This window comes from Alligator sinensis, unplaced genomic scaffold (assembly GCF_000455745.1).
Source record: "Alligator sinensis unplaced genomic scaffold, ASM45574v1 scaffold512_2, whole genome shotgun sequence".
NCBI lineage: Eukaryota > Metazoa > Chordata > Crocodylia > Alligatoridae > Alligator > Alligator sinensis.
In genome coordinates this window covers 1566063-1572644 of record NW_005842182.1, presented here as the reverse complement: position 1 = coordinate 1572644, position 6582 = coordinate 1566063, and positions in this window count along the sequence as shown.

Genomic DNA, 6582 nt, shown 5'->3' with positions numbered 1-6582 from the left:
AGCATAGGTGGACAGGCTTGTCTTTGATTGTTATTTATATGCATTCAGCGGTAATCAATTTTTTATTTTTCTGCAGTTCAGGATGAGAAGACAGTGCATATTCAGTGCTGAAACGTCTTGCACAGGGAACCAGGGATGACAGTGACACATCCACTGATGAAATCTTATCCCAAGGTAGTGAGGATGCTGACTTTGTTCCAGAAATGGGAGATTGTTCAGAGCAAGAAGACCATGTGTCTATGAACGCTTCATCCAGCTCAGATGAGGAAGAGTTAGTGCCACAAGCAGAAGTGATGCCAACACTTCCAGTGGGAAAGGGAAGAGGACCAGCCTGGGGCTGCCGTGGAAGACCGAGGAGAGCTACAGTAGGATGCAGAGCAGAACCACTGCCACCACCCCCTGAAAACACTGCAGATGATGACACCTTTAAAGGAAGGAATGGCAGAGCATGGGAAAAAAGTACACAGCTAAAGCATCAATGGAAAACAGCCGAGGACACAGTCCATGAAAGTACTGGGCCAACAAGATAAAGTAATAAAGACACAGTGGTGGAAACATTTCACCTGTTTCTCTCAAGATATCCTGACTGTTATCATAAGAGAAACAAACAGAGAGGCAGAAAGAAGATTCATGGAGTGGAATGATAGCCATCCTGAAAATAGAAAGGAGTGGAAAAAGCTGGATGAAACAGAGCTGAAAGCCTACGCTGGCCTCCTACTGCTCAGTGGTATACACCATGGTGGTCACGAGGCACTGGAGTTGTGGGAGCAACACACCAGGCATCCTTGCTTCCATGCCACCATGAGTTTAAAACGAATCTGCTAAATCACCAGCTACCTGAGATTTGACAACAAACTGACACACGAGGAAAGGAAAGCTGTGGACAAGCTTGCTGCCTTCAGAGATATTTGGACACAATTTGTGGAGAGCTCAGGAAATGGTACATTCCAGGAATAAATCGGACGGTTGATGAGCAGCTCACTGAGTTCAGGGGTCACTGTCCCTTCAGACAGTATATGCCCAGCAAGCCTGCCAAATATGGCTTGGAAATTTGGTGGTGCTGTGATGCAGCAACATCATTCCCCCTGTCTGGAGACATCTGCCTGGGCAAGCAACCAGAAGCTCCATGCCAAGGTAACATTGGTACCCAGGTCGTTGAAGACTGGCTCATCCCTGGTACAAGACAGGAAGGAATATTGTGGGTGACAATTTCTTCACAAATACTGACCTGGCAGAAAGACTGCTACAGCATGACTTGACCTATGTGGGTATGATTCGGAAAAACAAGGCCAATATCCCAAACAAAATGCAAGCAAATCGAAGAAGAGAAACTTTTTCATCCATTTTTGCTTTTGATGGGAAACTCGCCTATGTTCCAAAAAAGTCCCAAGTTGTGCTGTTGCTGTCAAGCATGCACCATGACCTGTCAGTGTAACTGTGGAAACTGGAAGCAAAGATCACATTTAAGACGACGGTGCTTTTTTTTTTTTTTGCAGGAGCTTGGAGAACAGTTGAGCAATGGACAAATAAAATAAAGAATGATGGATACATGTAATCTAAGTCCATCAAGTCTAGTATGACTGCCCTAAACTACAAATTGCCACAACGCACCCTAGTAGAACCTTCTGCAAGCATGAATGGACATTGTGCTTTTTGTCCAAGGACAGATGACCGCAAAACCTGGAAACAATGAGAAGATTGTAAGCAATGTGCTTGTGTACACCGCAGTACATCACTAATGCTTTGTGAGAAATGCAATATTTAGTTAAAACAGTTAGGAAATGCTTTTGGAAGTGATTGTTAGTTTGAAAACTGTGAACTGCAGACTTAGTAATTGATCATTCACGCTTTGAAACTCTAAAAAAAGTTTACATTTTGTTCATAGTCCTAGTTAAATAATATTTGGGTTCGAAAACAAGTTACCCCATGAGAACAACAGTTAAGATTTTATGAGAACGGATGAGGGTTAAACAAGGATCATAGAAAAACAGGGCTGAAAGAGCCCTCACAAGATCATTTAGTCCAGCCTCCTGCCCAAGGCAAGATGAGCTTTAACCTGAGCTTTAGTGATTTTTAACCTGTTCTTGAGCATTTCCAGGGATAGAGATTTGACAGCTTGTCTAGGTAGCTGATTTGCAACCACCCAACACACTGCTTAACTCTTAGTCAGAAATTTCTTTCTAATAAACCTAAAATTTCCTTTGTTGCAATTTGAAGCCATTGCTCCTAGCCCTGTCCCCAACAGCCACAGAGAAAAGTGTATCTCCATACTCTTTGTAATAGCCTTTCTGGTATATGAAAATTGTTATCAAATCCCCCTGCTTCATGTCTTCTCTTCTCCAGACTAAATAAAGCTAAATATTCAAGCTTTTCCTGATAAATCATGCTTCTCAGGCCTCTAATAATTTTATTCCTCTCCTCTGAACTCTAATCTGTCCACATTTTTCTTGAAGCATAGGGCCCAAATCTGGACACAGTACTCCAGCACAGTATTTCAGGTGAGGCTTCACCAGTGCTAAATAGAGCAGAAGAATCATTTACCTTGATTTGCAAGAGACACTCCTGTTCATACCATCCAATACGCTGTTGTCATTTTTTGCAACGAGAGCTCACTGCTAGCTCATATTCAGCTTCTGGTCCACTGTAACCTCTAGGTCCTTCTCTGCAGTATGGCAGCCTAGCCATTGCCTAGTCTGTATTTGTGCATGCAGTTATTCCATCCCAAGTGCAGGACTTTGCACTTGCCCTTGCTAAATTCATCACGTTCTACAGAGTATCTAGCAGCTACATGAATGAGATAGAAGACAGTGAGCAATCAGACAGAAGAGCTGACTATAAAAATGCAACAAAGTCCATCATTAACCAAAATGGGACCATTAAACCTTTGTTCACATAAAAGAACTGGGACTTGTTAGCAGAAAATACTAACAAGCCCCAGCATAAAGACTGTGGAGCTGGAGGCAGGAGCCCAGCAGAGATCGTTAGTGGAACCACCTCCACATGAGTGAGCTACAAGCTTCCTGCTATATGAACTGCCTCTGCCCTAGGTGGCATCCAAAAGGTACTGGCCACTTTGTAAGCCTGAACTATTTTATTCTGTTTGATATGGTCTGTCTTTATATGTTGCTTGATTTATGTAACCTCCAGTTACAGTATTATTTTATTGGGCAGTAGCTGGTCTTTTCAACAGTACCTATTAGAATTCAGTGCACTTAGGAAATGAATCCCTTGGTCTGGGTAATAAGTTTACAACTGGGAACCCTGACCATTGTAAATATGATCAGTGATCACTAATCCACTCATAATGGGAGCACCCCTTGTTTCTAAGCCTTTGCTGCCGGTAAATAGAAGTCTCTCTACACTGTGGAAAATTACATTTATTGTTAAGAAAGGCCTAAAAAGAACCTAATAAGACTAGTGGTACAATTTAGACAATTTGAGACATCGGGAGAAAAGATCAATGGAAAAGAAAACTTACTTTCTACCACATCACCAACAATAGGGACTGTGGGAAAAAGAAAATGTTAACATAGTTTTATCAAATCCACAATTATCCCTCACCCATGAATTTAACTGGAATGTAAATTTGTTGCCTGCTGTCTCTTTCCCACAGACAAGTCCTGGATACATGAAACAGCCCTACAATAGGAAAATGAAGGCAGTAAGGGTGCCTCAGATTATCAAATCCCCAAAGTATATTGAAGTCCCAAAGTACCTCTCATGTCCTCAATTGTTGCTGATTGAAGGAAATGAAGAAAGAAGTATTTTACTTCTAAATGAATGAACAGCAGTCAAGAAATTAATCAATTAATCTGTGATGTACAATCACACCTAAAATTTCACAATAATTTATTAAATGTAACCAAAAGAAAATTGATAAGCAAAGACATGTGAAAGAATAGGTCTAATAAATACAACATTCTGAATAGTGAGGACTTTATTACAATTGATGAACTGGCAGTCAGTTGCTGACCAACCAAAAAACTTCTTCCTCTATTTTAAACCATAGTTCCATTAGAGATAGGAACAAGACAGATTAAGAGAGCAAACTATTTTATTTTTCAAATTTTATCCACACAAAAAGGAAATTTTTAGTCTGAAAGATACTTGCATGATTTTTAGCTAAAAGATTTACCACTTCCCTTCAACTACTGGAAAGCAATATTATTTGTATATGCAGGTAAAGTCCTTAGGAGAATCAGCTAGATATTCCCCCATGAAAGAGGCATCCAATAGAAATGGAGACAGCCCAACTGCCCTCTTAAGACAGAAAATAAAGATATTCCTTACTTTGCAAAGGCAGAGTATTAGACAGGTGAGGATTTCAGCTCCTACTAGTGACCATTCTACTCATGTATCTGTAGACTCAAGAGATTAACTAGGTCCTAAGGAAAAGCAAATCACTTTACCTCTAGGTGGGATTGATCTTTTGGTTTAGAAGGAATCAATAAGAGAATGATAAGTTTAGAGAGGAATGTGTTGTTCTGTTCAAAGATACTATCTCAGGCCACTCACGTTGCATTCTTAAAGAAAAAGCTCAAAAAGCAATTGTTCAATATGAAACTGTTGTTCAACAACTAGAAAACGTTCTCACAGAAGAAAGTGTCTTTGTAAAGCAATGGTTCTCAACCTTTTTTGACTCAAGACACCCCCTGGAAAACGTCAGCTTTTAGTTTTCACTTGATTCTTGACTACAGAAAAATAACAAGAGCAGTTCATCTTTTACAAAGAACTCAGACCAAAACAGGTCAGAATGTTTTTAACGCTATGGATTCCTATTTGAAATCCCAGGGCACCTCTTGGGGTAACAAGGAACAATGGTCACAAACTGATAGAGAGTAGATTTAGGCTAGATATCAGGAAAAACTTCCTCACAGTGAGGGTGGCCGAAATTTGGAACGGGCTTCCGAGGGAGGTGGTGCTCTCCCCTACCTTGGAGGTCTTTAAGAGAAGGCTGAATAGGCATCTGGCTGGAGTCATCTGACCTCAGCACTTTCCTGCCCAGGCAGGGGGTCGACTCGATGATCTGTTGTGGTCCCTTCCAACCCTAGCATCTATGAATATATGAAAAAGTAATTGGCTAATTAGGGGTAAAAATGTCTCCTTTCTAACAGCTTACAGTCTATCCTATACTCCATAGGTATATTTGCACTATTTGTATAAATAATAAGGGCCAAAATCAAATAGAATTCTCTGTTCTTAATTTTTTATTCTACTATTTTTATTGGTTAATTTTGGTTTTGTATCATCATATATTGTTTGTATTTTTGTTTAAATTATTAGAATATGTCATTTTATTGTATGCTTTTTACCAATAACCACAAATCATGTAATTTTATTATATAATATCTGATTTTATTATTAATTCCATTTTATAATTTTAGCAAAAGCTGTAAAATAAACTACTGCTTCTAATGCTAATAAACTAAATTAATCAACAGGAAAAAGCTCCCATGTTTTGTGAAATAATGGCTAATAATTAGGTCCACAGCCCACATACATTAAATATTTTAGTCACCAGAAGAAAAAGGGAACTGGAATGCATCACACAACCTAATTTGAATGTGAGATTCTTAGTACAGGTAGAGTTAAGCTAAATTTATACATCATTCTTCACTACTAAAAACGACAATGGACCGGGAATTCTCGGGCCAGCTTGCAGAGGCACTTAAGGCAAGGGATGTAGTTGTCATGGGTGATCTAAATTACCCGGACATCTGCTGGGAGGAGCAGTCAGCCAGGTCAGACCATTCTAGGAGGTTCCTGGCTGAGATACAGGACCTCCACTTAACCCAGGAGGTGCACAGTCCCACCAGAGGAAATGCCCTGTTGGACCTGGTTCTGGCCACAGGCGATGATCTGGTAAGGGGGCTCCAGGTCCTGGACCACCTGGCTGATAGCGATCATCACTTGCTGGAATTCATCATCCAGCGCAGGGTGTCAAGGGCCTACAGCAAGGCAGTAGCCCTTGACTTCAAGAAGGCCAACATCAACGAGTTGAGGAGATTGGTGGGAGAGGCGCTGGGGTTCTCGAGGGCAGGGGAACTCAGTGCCCAAGATGAGTGGTCGTTCCTTAAGGAGACGATACTCAGGGCCCAAGGGGTGATGATCCCAACAAGAAGCAAGGGGGGCAAGAGTGCCCAAAAGCCTCCCTGGCTCACTAAGGAAGTCCGGGAATGCCTGGTTGCCAAAAAGGCGGCGTACACCCAGTGAAAGGGGGGTGGGGGGGAACTCTCTCCAAAGAAGAGTATACCTCCACTGCTTGGGCCTGTAGGGGGGCTGTTAGGAAAGCTAAGGTGGACATAGAGCTAGGACTAGCGTCCAAGATAAAGGATAATAAAAAGTCCTTTTTCAAATATATAGGGAGGATGAAGAAGGTGCCGGGAAATGTGAGGCCCCTGCAAGATATGCCGGGCAATCTGGTGGTCGCGGCAGAAGAGAAGGCAGACATCTTTAACAAATTCTTCACCTCTGTTTTCTTGTGCAGGGACTGGGACTCCCCTACCGTGATTCAAGACGGACTCAAGGAGAACACCCCAAGACCTAAGGTTGAGGAGGACCGGGTTAGAGTGCTTCTGGAGG